The sequence below is a fragment of the Myxine glutinosa genome, chromosome 7 (genome assembly GCF_964187855.1).
Source record: "Myxine glutinosa chromosome 7, kmMyxGlut1.1, whole genome shotgun sequence".
Classification (NCBI taxonomy): Eukaryota; Metazoa; Chordata; class Myxini; order Myxiniformes; family Myxinidae; genus Myxine; species Myxine glutinosa.
In genome coordinates, this window is record NC_136267.1 from 92540309 (window position 1) to 92558474 (window position 18166).

The following is an 18166-nucleotide window of genomic DNA, read 5'->3' on the forward strand; positions in this document are numbered from 1 at the left end:
AAGTCTCAAAACTGTATGTATAATATATTGTATATATATAATGTATAATGTGTATTTATGTATATTTATTATTTAATGTATATTTACTATATATTTATTTTTAATATTATATTTAATGTATATATATAATTATGTATTTATTTTGTGTATATACAGCCCAAAAAATGGGAATTCCTATTTTTGCATGGGGGAAAATTCATCACTGATGTGGCACCCCTAAATATTATTGGATTCCATTCCAATTTGGTGTGGTTTCCTTTGACACCAAAAGGAACAAAAATAGACCATGTCCCGGAGAAAATCTGCATTTTGCTTTTTTGAAGCCCACCCTAATTATATATATATATATATATATATATATATATATATATACATATATATATATATATATATATATATATATATATATATACATACATACATACATATATATATTGCTACGGAACCCAACGTCGGCCTCTTTCCCCCTTATCGAGGGGGGATTAATCCCCTCGTCTATGACTGACCGACGTGGTCCTCGAAGTTACAACGTCCTTACCGGACCGACGGTCCGTAGGCCTAGGGGTTCGCTGCTTACCTAATTACTACCGCCAGCCGGGAACGAGGGAATAACTTCTGCTCGAACCATGGTTTTAGTTGGATTAATTGCCGAGCGGTTTTTAGCAACCCGGAGTTCGAGCCATTAACAAACACTAGACCCGATTCCTATGCGTTGGCCGAATTGCGCCACGTACACTCAATCTGGAAATCACGAAGACGACCGGACGAGAATGAAAAAGGCAAAAGTAGGAAGAACAGATATTTATTTATTATTATTTACACAAACAAAGAAAAGGAGCAAAAGAATAAAATAAAAGCAATGTACAGGGAAATGGAAGGAGCAGAAGGACACAGAGCAATTCTAGCTTACCTATACAGTCTTACTTATACCCGGGACAGAACAAACAAAGACAGACTCACACGGTGGGAAGTTGCAGATTGGATTTGATGCCGGTAGGATGGGGCACGGTCCAGAGAGATCGCGGCAAGAAGGTCTCGGGGCCAGTGGCACGATGATGGTTTCTCCCGCGTCGATTCCAGTCAGCAGGGCCCACAGAGGACACGAGGCGGCGCAAGCTCCAGCGCAAAGGGGGCAGCATGGCGAGGCAGTAGGCGCACGAGACCATTCGTGTTCGTCTCTCTCCTATAAAAAAAACCCGCGCGTCCCCTTTTATTACATGCTTTTGGGATTCACCCGCGTGCCTGTTGGAAACGCCCCTCGGTCAGCTCGCCTCGGCCTTGATTGGTCGCGAGGGCTCACCGATCCCGCCCCCTTGATGAGGCGTTGGCAAAGCCACGCCTTGTCCCTCGCGCTTGGCTGACTCCTCCCCCCCCCCTACCCCCCGATGACGAGGCGGGGCCAAACCCTTCTTCTCCGAGTTAGAGCACCTGCAACGGCGTCTTTGGCACGAGAGGAAAATGGGCCTACGCTTATTTAATTGATGCAACGCAATGAATTAGTGGACCACAGAGCCTTATACTGACATTTACTAAGGACATAACTACTGAGGGAATTTGATTTGCTACGTGTGCGCGATGGCCTAACTAAGGACAACCTTTGATCTTTACAATTGGAGGTATTTACAAGAAATATTTACAGCACACAAAAGGGTATATTTTACAACAAATTACACACAGGATTCTCAAATCCTCAATACTGCACCCTCATCCTCACGGGACGTCCCGGCCCGAAAAACTTTAACTTTAGTGTGACACGCAGGTGTAGTAACACTCTACAATTAACCTGACCCTGTGTGCGACAATTTTAAAACACAAATAAATATGTCCCGCTAATTGCGTTGCACCCTGCCTAACAGTTTCACACCCACAGCTAACCGAATTGCGGAATTAATTCTCAAACTAAACATGAACGGTGGGGGAGCATTATTTACAGTGACGTTATTTTGACTATTTACAAAACTGCAACCCAGGACCTGTGATTTTCCAGGAGAGAAACAAAAAGAGATTCCTGTGGGGAGGGAGGAGACAGCATGCATTGCATTGACGCACTAGCACCAATAAACACCAAAGCACCAATCACCAAAAACGCACCAAAAGCACCATTCGGTGCAACAGTCACCAGTTCATCATAATAAAAATAAAAATTAAAAAAAACTGGTGGTGGTCTTCTTATTCACTGCTGGGCCGATGTTCTTCCTGATGTTCTTTCTTGATGTTCTCAACATCTATTTGAAAATAAAAAGGCACCAACGCGTCCACTTTTTATTTATGGCCAACAGGGGCCAACTAAGGGTGGTCCACCTGTCTGGCATAGGTGCCACCTTTACCCTGGGCCGCAAGTAAGATTACCTGGCCACCATGGCCGGTCCCCAGCAGAGGTGCCAGGCCCCAAAACGTGGGGTCCATAAAGTGGTGCTTGGCCACAGAACGGCAGTCCATAAGTGGTGCATCAATGAAAGCATGCTGGTTGCGGGGGTTCGGGCTCACGGATGCGACCTCCCCGCACGCTCCCCCTCGGTGCCCAGAGAGCACGATCCTCGGTTGGGGAAGGAAGACAAAGCCACAGGGTTAGTGAGGGCAAGGGCGCAGGGGTACACATCAAAACAGGCAATGCAGGACGAGGTACGTACGGAGAGCGAAGTGAGAAAGCTCGTCCCTACCGTACGCCCCCCATAGGTGACCTATACTACCCCTCCTTGCCCCTCCCCGTATTTACAAATATAACTTACACTTTTACAAATTCGTCACGACTGTCACGTCTTCCCCATATCTCCTAATACCAAATTAGACACCACAATCCCTCCCATCCACAATTTGCCATCACCAATTCATCATCAATCCTCATAAGGAGGGAGAGATGGAACATTAGCACAATGCCACACCCACGTCATGATGCTTCTCACAATCCAAACACTTGCACAAAAAAAAAAAAAAAACCATGGCATGGTGTGGAGCACCATCACCTCATTTGAGTGGATGTAGATGGTGCGAGGAGATTCTTAATCCGAACTATCCTCTAAATGACTTTAATACACTTTACACTAGCCGGGGTCTTTCCCTGCCAATCCATTGGCCATCTTACACTCTATACGGTTTTAAGAACCAAATTCCCATTGACCAAACTGTGGTGCTTCCTCAATTTGGGGTCTCACTCCCCCGATTCAACTCCCTGTGCCTTTGCACAATTTCAGGACTGGGTCGTGTGGCTCTCCCAGCAGGTCTACCCACCTGCACACCTCCACCACTGCAGTTGCCTCCGAGCTTACCTGCTCCTTACCCGAACCTATCTACCTGGGGAAGGCCCTCTGGCGCTCTCCCCAGTCTGGGGAGGCCCTCTGGGCCTCTCTGGCACTTGGCTACCCGGGTCCGTCCTCTGGATCCTCTGGCCCCATCCACAACTCTAACGGCTCCCAGAGCCCACCTGCGGCCTCACCTGGCCGACATCCTCACAGTGGTGGAGTGCCCATTTAACTACACACACTAACAGGCCACACGCCCAGCCATTTCCACGTCACTAATGCACCCATCCAAACACCATTCTTCCACCACGCACCACAGATGCCAATATCCAACCACAATTTACCTACTCCCTCTACCTAACTCTTAAACTACCCTCCCCGGGTATTCGTGATGGGGTCCATCCTCCCCATACACACCTTCGCACCATCCACTCCACTCCACAGTTTCCACCATACTCCCTCCACACCATCCATTCCATACTCCATGTATTCCATACTCCATGTATTCCACACACCTGTTCATTTGCACACCTGTGCAATCACACCTGGTGCTTCCTGCACCCTCCTTCCTCCCAGGCTTCTTCAATCATTCAATACAATGCACAACCACAATTGTTCCTCATGCACTGCTCCATACACTTCCACGCTCAATACAATCCACAATCACAATTATTCCTCGTACGCTGCTTCATACACTTTCGATTCTCAAACACACGGCATCATCTGATCTAACTACTCCCCTCAAACTCGCACTTCCCAGTCGCCCCTTATACGACTGCGCTCCCTCGTTGTTATAATCCAAACTAATCTCTCTATGTCCCCGACTACCTGTCCAATGTCGCTCCTTACCTCTACCGTTCCCTATGGTCATCTCTAGGTCCCTATACATTATCCTAACCCTCCCTCGGCGAGCTTTCACTTCCAAACCCCATAGCTAGCGCTCATGTTCCCCGTGGTTCGTGTGAGGGATGGTGGATTTGCCATCCCTCCACTTCGGACATCTCTCACTACCAATTTTGCCATCAAATTCCAACCAATCAAAATTTCCCAATCACTGCCAATCAGTTTACCAATCATCAATTTTGCTTTTCAAATTCACTACTGCTACCACCCTCACACGTCTACTCACTTGAGCCTCTCGGTGCGTCAATTCATTTTCAAAGCCCGGCTTCGCGGAGCCGAGCAATGAATGCGGGTGGTTTGTTGCCGGCGGTTGGATTCGTCCGGCATTCGGTGCAGGGAAGGGGGCTTACTCGGGCCGAGATTCCACGCACCATCTCGTCCGATGGCCCGATCTCGCGATGCCGGAATGCCTCAACTACAAGGGGTCGCCGTGCCGACCCTTCCTACCGGGCCGCCCGCTCCGCTGAGCGGAGCACTGACGCGACTGTTTATAGCGAGGCCGGGCGTGGATCCCGCACGGCGGTTCTTTCGAAACCGCCGTGGTTATGATCCCCGCTGCACACAAAGCCCGGCACGAACCGAGGGCTCGCTTCAGCTAAAAGTCGACCGAACCGCTATCCCGTTTAGCGTCGATGCTTCACTTGCATGCTCACCACGCGTTCCGTTCCTTATTCACACATCCAGGGGTCTCCATACTCTCCGTCATTGCACCTCCTCTTACACACCCCCCAGGTACACTCGTTACGCTCACAGACTTCGTCACACACCTGACCACCGCACACCTTGGCACACACTCGTCGTTTGCACACCTCATCAACACACCCCTTCGCGCCCACTCCTCGGTCACATCCTCTGTGACGACCACGGGTGTGCACTCATCTGCACACCCAATCACTTGCTTCACTACCAATTCAAGTGTGCATTCCCACACGCGCTCGACCATTCCAGGTGTGCATCCTTTCATTCCAGGTGTACATTCTCTCTCACCTGCTACAACCAACTCGTGCTCCATGTCACTCTCACTACTCTGACCACCACACTCGGTCGCGCATTCACCCTTACTCTTGACAGCGCACTCTGTAATCATGCATTCCTCTGTTACACCCCTCTCTCGCGCATCCTCTTGCGCACACTCTCCCGTTACGCCCTCCGTAACACTCACCACAGGTGTGCACTCTTCCGTTACATCCCCTGTAACACTCCCCATCACGCGCTTCAATGTGCCCCCCCGCACCTGCGCCACGACCAACTCACTCTCGACAGCACACTCACTCCTCGGCGCGCACTCTTTCCTCACACACCCCATAGTCGGACATCCTCGCACACCTCCTCCTTCACACTCTGTACCTGTCGCACACTCTACCAGCGGCCTCTCACGAACACCCGGGTCTAAACCAACACCCAAGCCGAATGAATCTCCCCTCACACCATATACATTTCCGAGTATATCGCCACTCACCTCGGCACCTCGTCTTTGCTCCTCCTCCGCCACCTGCAAACTCTTTATTTGGTTAGTAAGCACATAATCACGATTTGAGCACAGACCTTGCACCAATTCCATCACCTCCTCCTTTATCTCTCTCTTAGTTTCCCTCCGTCTCTTCTTAATTTCACTTACCCCCTCTTCCACATCCTCTAATTTTTGCTTCACCTCTTTCATTTCCTGGTGCGCCCCCTCAATTTCGTCCTCTATGGCCACCTTGATTGTTTCTATGTGCGTCCTTACCTCCCGTTCTTTCATCTCCATTGCCTCTGTCACCTCGTCCAACCTCTTTGTCAACCCCTCGTGTGCCATCTGACATTCCCTCTTCGTCGCTACCAGTTCCTTTTTTATTTCTTTCTGCGTCGCCTTTAACCCCCCGATTATCGCAGTGTTCTTCTCCACTTGCTCCACTAATTCCTTTTGTCCCACCGTCAGCTGTTCTACTCCCCTCGTCAGATCCTCTATGCCCCCCTGAAACCGAGCCGTACTATTTCTCACCTCTTTCTCCATACGCTCCTCACCCCGCTTTACCTCCTCGCGTACCCCCGAGACCTCCTCGCTCACACCTCGTCTGATCTCCTCCCCCATTTCTCCCATCTCTTTGGTAGCTGCTGCCCTCATCTGTTCCAAATCATTCCTCTGGGCATCCAATTTGGTTTCTAACCCGATTTTCACCTCCTCTATCTGCTCTCCCATTTGTTTAATTTCCCGGGCGGATTGCTCCCCTATTTCCCTCAATTTGCCTTCCATAGTGTTTTCTAACCCCCCTAACCCATTCTTCACCCCCTCCATCTGGTTCTCCTGGGCAGCCATTCTATTTTCCAACCCCGTTAACCCCTCCTTCATTTCCCCCATTTGATTACCCATGTCCTCCACTTGTCCCCCCCAATTTACCTTCTAGCCCTTCCAACCTGTTGTCTAACCCTTCAAATTTATTGTCTAACCCCTCAAATTTATTGTCTAACCCCTCAAATTTATTGTCTAACCCCTCAAATTTGGCTTCTAGCCCCCCGATTTGGCATCCCATTTCATTCCTCAATTCCCCGATTTGATTGCCCAACCGTTCACTAGTACCCCTGGCTTCGTCCCTCATTGCTCCCATTTGGCCTCCCAATCGCTCACTATCAGCCCTCAATCCCACAAGTTGGTTTCCCAATCCTACAATTTGGTTTCCCAGCCCCCTGTTCTCTTCCCTCTACTCATCCGCCTTGACCATGAAGGCCTGCATTTGCAGCATGAGTAGGTCCCAGTTCATTGGTGCTGCGAGCGCGGCTGCCACAACCACGTGCGAGCCGCCATTTTGTGCCTCTACAACCACGTGCGTGAGGGCGCCATCTTGTGCACCTGATACCCCCGCAACCACATCTTCATCCTTTGGGCTACTTGAAAAGCGCTATACAAAATAAATGAATTATTATTATTATTATTATTATTATTCATTGCTCTCCTCCTCCCTCTCCTCCATATACATTTCCCTGGGGTCCTGGGTCACTTCTAACCCCTCTTCTAATTCCCCCACCGGCATCCGGTCGCCTTGATCATCCATGGCGCGATTTCAAATTTGGATGTTAAAACTAAATTTTGGCCGCTCCAAATTTTGACCAAATTTTTTTTTTTTTTTTAATGTTTAAAAATTTGGTTCAGGCCTCGAATCCCACTCCTGACACCAATTGTTATGGAACCCAACGTCGGCCTCTTTCCCCCTTATCGAGGGGGGATTAATCCCCTCGTCGATGACTGACCGACGTGGTCCTCGAAGTTACAACGTCCTTACCGGACCGACGGTAGGTAGGGTCCGTAGGCCTAGGGGTTCGCTGCTTACCTAATTACTACCGCCAGCCGGGAACGAGGGAATAACTTCTGCTCGAACCATGGTTTTAGTTGGATTAATTGCTGAGCGGTTTTTAGCAACCCGGAGTTCGAGCCATTAACAAACACTAGACCCGATTCCTATGCGTTGGCCGAATCGCGCCACGTACACTCAATCTGGAAATCACGAAGACGATCCGGACGAGAATGAAAAAGGCAAAAGTAGGAAGAACAGTATATTATTAATTATTATTTACACAAACAAAGAAAAGGAGCAAAATAATAAAATAAAAGCAATGTACAGGGAAATGGAAGGAGCAGAAGGACACAGAGCAATTCCAGCTTACCTATACAGTCTTACTTATACCCGGGACAGAACAAACAAAGACAGACTCACACGGTGGGAAATTGCAGATTGGATTTGATGCCGGTAGGACGGGGCATGGTCCAGAGAGATCGCGGCAAGGTCTCGGGGCCAGTGGCGCGATGATGGTCTCTCCCGCGTCGATTCCAGTCAGCAGGGCCCACAGAGGACACGAGGCGGCACAAGCTCCAGCGCAAGGGGGGCAGCACGGCGAGGCAGTAGGCGCACGAGACCATTCGTGTTCGTCTCTCTCCTATAAAAAAACCCGCGCGTCCCCTTTTATTATGTGCTTTTGGGATTCACCCGCGTGCCTGTTGGAAACGCCCCTCGGTCAGCTCGCCTCGGCCTTGATTGGTCACGAGGGCTCACCGATCCCGCCCCCTTGATGAGGCGTTGGCAAAGCCACGCCTTCTCCCCTCACGCTTGGCTGACTCCTCCCCCCCCCCCCCCCCCGATGACGAGGCGGGGCCACACCCTTCTTCTCCGAGTTAGAGCACCTGCAATGGCGTCTTTGGCACGAGAGGAAAATGGGCCTACGCTTATTTAATTGATGCAACGCAATGAATTAGTGGACCACAGAGCCTTATACTGACATTTACTAAGGACATAACTACTGAGGGAAACTTATGATTTGCTACGTGTGTGCGATGGCCTAACTAAGGACGACCTTTGATCTTTACAATTGGAGGTATTTACAAGAAATATTTACAGCACACAAAAGGGTATATTTTACAACAAATTACACACAGGATTCTCAAATCCTCAACAATATATATATATGTATATATATATATATACATATATATATATATATATATATATATATATATATATATATATATATATATATATATATATATATATATATCTCTAAATAAATAAATAAATAAATATCTATCTATATAATATTATAAAACACAGTTTGTGTGTGTGTGTGTGCGTGCTTGATATTTGGCATAGACATGGCCATTGAGCCTGGGACGAACATGGCCGAACTCAAAATATTTGACGATCCATATTTTTTATTCATATTTACCTCAGCGCATTTCAGCGCACGGAATCAACGGAATCAGAGCAGGTGGGCGCTGATTCACTCAGAGCGATCACTTGATGACGCTACGACGCTATGAACGCTATGACAAAAAAAATCGCTATGACGCTATGAAACGCTATGACGCTATGAACGCTATGACGCTATGAACGATATGAAAAAAAAATCGCAATGACGCTATGAACGATATGAATGCTATGACAAAAAAAAATCGCTATGACGCTATGAAAAAAAAAATCGCTCGCTTTACCAAGGGGCTCGCTCTCCCCCCGTTCCCCTCCCCTCCCCTTCCCCCTCCCCCTCCCCTCCCCCGCCCGGCAATGCCGGGTACTTCTGCTAGTATTATATATATATATATATATATATATATATATATATATATATATATATATATATATATATACATATATATATATATATATATATATACATATATATATATATATATATACATATATATATATATATATATATATATATATATATATACACATATATATATATATATATATATGCACATTATATATATATAGGGCAGTCAATAAGTAACCTTAAAATATTTTTCACAACTCCTTTATTGCATGTAGACCAGACAGATTTCTGAGAAATGTGAATGTTGGGAACATCACTTTTTAACATAATTAGGATATGCCGAATTCGATTAACCTGGTTCGCAAGCCAAATTTTGAATTTTTGACCTTCTAATTAGCATAAACAAAATGGCCGCCAAATTGCCATTTTTGGACAATTTCTTTGAACAAGCATTTATATATCATGTATTTACATGCAGCTCTTTTACTTTAACTTTACTTTTACCCCAAAATGCACATAGAAGCTTGTACATGGCATTTTTTTCATAAATCCATCTTGTCTATATTATGGTTGGTGACATATTGAAAGAGACATTCAAAGCGATATTGAAATTGGACACCATAAAATGGGAAATGGTTTTAATAAGACAATGTTTATTACAACCATTTATTCTAAAATTAAATATACGTGGCCATGAAGCACAAACATTCAGGAATGTCACACATGTTGTTTTGTCAAACTACATCAAATTCATACAAGGGGTCTGATCATCACTCTGTTGCTGACAGGCACACATTGATGTGCACCTCAACTCTGAATAGCGACATTTGCAGCGTCCAGTCTTGCATTGCTTCTGGCATGCACAACAAATCATCTCGAGGCAACTTTCTGGGATTGGACTCAGTGACATCAGAATGGGCTCTAGTCCTGAATCACCACGTTTCCATCCCATTTCCACAGGTGCAGGAAGGTCAGGTATGGCACAATGAGCATTTCTCCATACCACGGCTTGATAGTGCACTCGCATCAAATGGAAATGAAGAGCATCACGTGTCGGTAACATTGCTTCTGGTTTATCAGTCTTGGAGAACAACATATGTCGTGCTGAATCAACAGAGGTTGTTCTGTGCACATTATATATTCTGCAGACGAACGCTTCTGCAGATTTGATTGTCTCCTCTGTGAGTTCACCAATGCCCAAGTTCTTCAGCAGTTTATGGTGCTCTTTGAAGACTTTCCATGATGTTCGTTTGGTGTGATTTGCAAAATAGGAGGTGGTGTCACACCCAGTTAATGCGTGAAATGGTAGCAGTGCTGTGGACAAACTTCTCGGTGGATTGTTTAAAACAGCATCAATTGGTGTATAACGCCGGTTCTTTGATGTACCTGACATCATCCAAAGATGTTCACATTGTGCACGTGGGAAGTGGGGAATTCAAAATTCAAAAACTCAAAATTCGGCTTGGGAACCGGGTTAATCGAATTCAGCATACCCTAATTACATTAAAAAGTAAGGTTCCCAACTTTTACCCAAAAATGAACCTAGAAGCTTACACATGGCCTTTTTCCATAAATCCGTCTTGTCTAATGTACGTGTGTGACAACTGTTATTTTTCAACATAATCTCCATTGCGTTCAATGCATTTTTTCCAGTGCTTTTTGAAGGCCTGGATTCCTCGAGAAAAAAATTAATATTTTGGCTGCTTGTGTAGCCATTCGTGCACCGCCTCTTGGACCTCTTCGTCGGATCGGAAAGTGGTTCCACCAAGCGCTTTTTGAATGGCCCAAAGATGTGGTAATCCGAAGGGGCGAGATCTGACGAGTCGTGTGGATGAGGAAGACACTCAAAATGCAGGTCCTCGATTGTCGCAGCTGTAGCGCGGGCAGTGTGGGGCCGAGCATTGTCATGTGCAGCAAAACACCGGCAGTGAGTAGTCCACGACGTGTTGATCTCATTGCTGGTTTCAGATGATGTTTAAGGAGGTCGCAGTATGATGCACTGGTGGCTGTGGTAGCTCTGGGCATGTTATGCTCCACAAGTGGGCCTCGGCTATCCCAGAAGAGCGTCAGCATCACTTTTCCAGTGTACGGCTGTGTGCGGAATTTTTTGGGCTTCAGTGAAGTTAAATGGCACCACTCTTTGCTTGCCCTCTTCGTTTCTGGCCGAAAGTAGTGGACCCGGCTTTCATCCCCAGTCACTACTCGCTGTAAGAAAGCGTCACCTTCTGTTTCGTAACATCGCAGAAGTTCTTCACATGTGTCCACTCACCATTCTTTCAGTTCGGGTGTGAGTTGTCTCTGCAGACACTTTGTGGAACCCCAGCACGTTGTGAATGATATGGTGTTCTGAACCATGGGTAATGTTCAATTCGGAGACCATTTAATCCAGCATAATGCGACGGTTTTCCCTTAACATGCGCTCAACCCCTGCAACCATTTCTCGTGTGTTGGCTGTGTGAGGCCGGCCCGAGCGAGCAGCGTCTGCCACACTGGACACTCAACTTTTAAACTCCCTGTCCCAGTCGTACACCTGATGCAGCAATAAACATGCGTCACCATATTGCATCTTCATTCTGCGATGGATTTCACTGGGATTCACACACTCACTTCCCAAGAAACAGATGGCAAACATTGCTCCTCCCTGGTGCATGCTTCTAAGGGAGCCGCCATCTTGGAACTGCTCTACTGACGTCATACTCTCAATGTTGCCAGATCTAAAACAGGCAAAACATGACTCTTACCCATATGTATAACATGTCGTCTACAACTACACACATTACATTCTCGAATTTATATCGCCATTTTAAGGTTACTTATTGACTGGCCCTCGTATATACAGACTTGGCATTTAATATAGAATATTTTTTTTGTGGGGGTGAACTTACTTTTCAAGATGACTTAGAACCAAAAGTTCATTGGAATTACGCTGAAATTATTTTAGATTTTGTTAATGTGACCTTTAAAAGAAACAAAAACCACATTTGACATTTCGAAGCAAATAAATTGATCCTTGAAAGTGATGTAAACTGATATCGAATTCAATTCACGGACAGTACTGTGTTAAACTTCTGTACGTTTTCCAGAAGTATCTCTTTATTTTGCACATTAGCCAAATTTTTTTTCAACAAAAACAAAAGCTAAATTATGACTGGGATTACGGACAGCAAAATTACAGTTCAGTACTTCGTGTAACCCCCACGAGCATTCAGGAGAGCATGTACACGTTGAGGCATGCTGTTCGCGAGATTTGCCAAGGTTTGGACAGGAATCGCTTGCCATGCAGTTACAATAGCCTGCTGCAATTCATGCACAGAGGTCGGCTGCTGGTCCAAGTTGTCGATTTGACGCGTTAATTCTGCCCACACGTTCTCTATTGGATTCATATCCGGGGACATGGCAGGCCACTCCATATGCTCGACACCACGGACAACAAGAAAGTGTTGGATCATGCGAGCACGATGAGGCTGTGCATTGTCATCTTGGAAGACAAAGTTTCCTCGAAAGGCTGCACGAGCAAATGGACGCAATGTTTCTTCCAGAATGGCCCTGTACTTGAACTGGTTCAGGTTTCCATTCAGAACAACCAGGTCAGTTTTGCCCCCTGCATGAAAAGCAGCCCAAACGGTCACCCCACCACCTCCAGCTTGGAATCTTGGCACGATACAATCTTCGTTGTAGGCTTCATGCACTTGTCTACGCACTCGGACGTGGCCATCTTGACGATAGACCAGAAATCTAGACTCGTCACTGAAGATCACGTGATTCCAGTGTCCTGGCTGCCATTGACGGTGCTCTCTGGCCCACTGCAATCGGCGCTGGCTGTGTTGTCTGGTCAGGCGTGGCTTTCTCTTGGGACGCCTGGCACGATAGCCTGCTTGAACCAGTCGTTGGTTGACTAGCCTTCTGGATACAGGCACATTTGTCAGTTGCTCCCACTCAGCCCTTAGCCGATTAGCTGACTTGGTACGGCCATTGCGGACTAACCGGTGCAGCTGGCGATCATCCCTCCTTGTGGTTCTGCGGGGACGTCCTGACCTCGGTATTGGAGTAGGGACACCCCTCTGAGCATTTCGTTTCAGGATCTTTGACAGACTTGGCATATATATACAGACTTGGCATTTAATCTGGAATATTTTTTTTTCTTGACTTGGGTTTACTTTCTGAACTCAGTATATCAATTTGGTGAGTTTCTTTTACCCTTCGGTGATGTCTTTGTTGAAAGAACCATGTCACTGATTGTCTTTCGCAGCAAGAAGTCAATAACAGGATTATATCACAGGTGGCATGACAAAATGTAAGGACAGGTACATTTGACGATTGGCTTCACAATCGGGTATATAAGGGTTGTTGCATTCTGAATTAGTGGAAAACAACTGCTGCTCGTCTACAAACGTTATTGCCGCTTCCTCTGGAGATGGTCCGTCAACTTGACAATGCTGTTTGTCATGGAGTGGTGGCTTTACGAAATTCTGGCATGAAACAGCGTGCTATTGCTCGGCAGTATGGCATCACTCAAGGTGAGGCGTCAAAGATCCTGAAACGAAATGCTCAGAGGGGTGTCCCTACTCCAATACCGAGGCCAGGACGTCCCCACAGAACCACAAGGAGGGATGATCGCCAGCTGCACCGGTTAGTCCGCAATGGCCATACCAAGTCAGCTAATCGGCTAAGGGCTGAGTGGGAGCAACTGACAAATGTGCCTGTATCCAGAAGGCTAGTCAACCAACGACTGGTTCAAGCAGGCTATCGTGCCAGGCGTCCCCTGAGAAAGCCATGCCTGACCAGACAACCCTGCCAGCGCCGATTGCAGTGGGCCAGAGAGCACCGTCAATGGCAGCCAGGACACTGGAATCACGTGATCTTCAGTGACGAGTCTAGATTTCTGGTCTATCGTCAAGATGGCCGCGTCCGAGTGCGCAGACAAGTGCATGAAGCTTACAACAAAGTTTGTATAGTGCCAAGAGTCCAAGCTGGAGGTGGTGGGGTGACTGTTTGGGCTGCTTTTCATGCAGGGGGAAAAACTGACCTGGTTGTTCTGAATGGAAACCTGAACCAGTTCAAGTACAGGGCCATTCTGGAAGAAACATTGCTTCCATTTGCTCGTGCAGCCTTTTGAGGAAACTTTGTCTTCCAAGATGACAATGCACGGCCTCATCGTGCTCGCATGATCCAACACTTTCTTGCTGACCGTGGTGTAGAGCATATGGAGTGGCCTGCCATGTCCCCGGATATGAATCCGATAGAGAACTTGTGGGCAGAATTAACGTGTCAAATCGACCACTTGGACCAGCAGCCGACCTCTGTGCATGAATTGCAGCAGGCTATTGTCACTGCATGGCAAGCAATTCCTGTCCAAACCTTGGCAAATCTCGTGAACAGCATGCCTCAACGTGTACGTGCTCTCCTGAATGCTCGTGGGGGTTACACGAAGTACTGAACTGTAATTTTACTGTCCGTAATCCCAGTCGTAATTTACCTTTTGTTTTTGTTAAAAAAAATTTTGGCTAATGTGCAAAATAAAGAGATACTTCTGGAAAACGTACAGAAGTTTAATACAGTACTGTCCATGAATTGAGTTCGATATCAGTTTACATCACTTTCAAGGATCAAGTTATTTGTTTCGAAATGTCAAATGTGGTTTTTGTTTCTTTTAAAGGTCACATTAACAAAATCTAGATTAATTTCAACATAATTCCAATGAACTTTTGGTTCTAAGACATCTTGAAAAGTAAGTTCACCCCCACAAAAAAATATTCCATATTAAATGCCAAGTCTGTATATATATATATATACTCGTATTTACACATACACACACACACACACACACACACACACACACACACACAAACACACACACACGTCATCCACTTATCGTGAATGTGGCATGTTTTTTCTGAAATTCTAATGGAGCTTTATGATGAGGTAATTCATGGATATACTCACATTTAATTAGTACTTAATTAATGGATATACTCACATTTAATTAGTACTTAATTAATGGATATACTCACATTTAATTAGTACTTAATTAATGGATATATTCACATTTAATTAGTACGTAATTAATGGATATATTCACATTTCATTAGTACGGAATTAATGGATATACTGTACTCATGTTTCAATAGTCCGTAATTAATATCCATACTTGTGTACCATTATTACCATGTATCATTGGTATCATTAATATCATCGTCATCATTATCATTGTTGTTATCATTTTCAATATTGTCAGTATTTTCATTTTGTACCATTATAATTATTATTACAATCATGATCATTATGTATCATTATTATCACTATCATTACATATCATTATGATAAAAATCATTATGTACCATTGTTATTATCGTTATGTATCATTATCATTACCATTATCATTTGAATAGTATGTAATTCATAAACATACTCATGCTCTGTGTGGACAAATAACAAACTGACCCAAATGCAACATCCTTTCCTCTAACAGATCTAACAGCTAACAGATCGCTGTCTCCATCGATCTTGCCAAGGCCGTAACACCTATCGGCTCAAAATCCTTTTAACTGTTGACTTGGTAGTTTTTACAATGAAGGAAACATTAACAATGTTGTTAAAAGTTTATTTTGTGATTAATTTGTGATTGGAGTTATGCTGTTTGGAATGAAGAAAGAGATATCGAGTTCAAGTGAATGACAACATGCCGTGATGGTTTCTACTTTCTAAACGTGAACTTTGCGGATCGCCAAATGCAGATTCGCCACGAATCCACGATCGATGTTTCTATACGTGAACGTACCCGTTTGTTTGCGAACGGGTATGTTTTTCATGGAAGTCCTTCACGAACTTGCTGTCCATGTCTGACATGCGACTGAAGGTGCTACAGTAATGTGGAATTTAATGGTTTCATGCTTTAGCATTCGCCGTATCTGCATTGCCTGTTGCTTCTGGCTTCCCACCCGTGCGTAGCACAGGTATCTCACTAGTAATAACAAATGTATAATCCCCGCCCTGGCCCAAGGACATCCAGGCTTGGAGAAAGGTAAGCTAATGCTCAAGCAGTACAGCAGGCAGGTATGCTGCAGGGTCGTGAAGACCAATGAAAATTTGGTCCAATGGGCCAACTAGTCTCCTATAAATCAACGAGGTGTGTGTGTGTGTGTGTGTGTGTGTGTTTTATGGAGTTCTACTGGAGCTTTCTGATGCGGAATGTGATACACCAAAATTATCGACATGACCTCCTGAGTTGATTAGACCAACTAGTGGAAAAGGCCATCAAAAATATTGGGTTGGAACAGTTTATTCGACGGTACAGCCTCGTGAGAGTACCAAAGTCTGAAGCCCGAGTCTTAGGAATTTTTGTGTCCTCTGGGTCATGTCAACAATACTAACGACCACCCCTGACCCTTCACTCCACCATCCCCTCACGATCCCCCATCAACCATCACCCGAGCTAAAAATACCCATGGCTACCCCAACCCTCCCTCCCCTATCCCCTCACAATCCCCCATCAACCGTCACCCAAGCTAACAATACCCACGACCACCCCCCCCCCCCCACCTCCACCGACACCTCACGATCCCCCATCAACCATCACCCAAGCTAGAAATACCCACGGCCACCTCAGCCCTCCCCCTATCCCCTCACAATCCCCCATCAACCGTTACACTAGCTAACAATACCCACGACCACCCCCCCCCCCCCTCCACTGACACCTCACAATCCCCCATCAACTATCACCCGAGCTAGAAATACCCACGGCCACTCCAACCCTCCCTCCCCTATCCCCTCACAATCTCCCATCAACCGTTACCCTAGCCTAACAATACCCACGACCACACCACACCCCCCCCCCTTCCACCGACACCTCACAATCCCCCATCAACCATCACCTTAGCTAACAATACCCACGACCACCCACACGCCACGCCGCCCCCCCCCCCCCCTCTCCTCATCATCCCCCAATCAGTATCGGATCTGAGGTCACGATGCACTGTTTCTCTGCTGGCAGGATCACGGTGAGTTCACAATTTGACATCACTGGCAACCTCGAAAATCGACAGTCTAGGGTTTTTTTGGGCACTTTGTGATTGGCAAATATAAAAAAAATCCCTTCAAATTAGACCGTGATTAATGACCAACAATGGTTTTCAGAAGAAAAAAAAACAATTTTGCATTTGGGTTCCCTTTTAAGTGCCTTTTAGGTCTTCAGGGTATATTAGGTCTTTGGGGTATTTTGGATCCTTTGGGTCCTTTGGGTCCTCAGGGTCTTTTGGGGGTGGTGAGGGTCTTTTGGGTCCTTGGGGTGTTTTGGGTCCTCGGGGTCTTCAAGGTCTTTTGGGTCCTAGGTGAGTAAGGAGGGGTATTTTGGGTAATCTGGGTACTTTGTGTTAAGAATTTGAGGTTACAATTGTGGGTGGGGTCAGGTCAGATGTCCAACCAATGGGCGAAGAGCGGATATACATACATACATACATACATACATACATAATCACAAACACTTGTTCCATTACATATAGATTTCCTTCAAATAATACAGAATCAATCCCATGTTTTAAATGCATGACTGGCATGTGCAGTTTATGAATTGCAACACGTATGTACGGTATATTAATTATAACACACCTACGTGTACAGAGAATCCTCACTATAATAAATTAATGGACCAGTGTGTGCGTTTGTTTGCCCCACTACTACTCATTCAGTTCTGGCCCGATTACATCTAGACTTGCTACATAGGATCAGCATGACCTCAGTTAGTACATCGGGGTGTTTTTATCTTTGCTGATAGTCTTGGAGGGGAGGGATGGGAGGAGGTACGCAAACTCTCTATGTAAATGTACATCGTGCAGCTCCGCCTGCAGGTGGGAGAGGGTATTACAATTCTCCACCCTTTTTGGTGCAGCATATATTCCTGTCCACACGTTTTCCAGTACAATGAGGTATTTTGAATCGCACGTTTGACTAAGGCCAACGACATAGCCTCCCTCCCCTCACTCTCCTCCCCCCTCGCTCTCCTCCCCTCG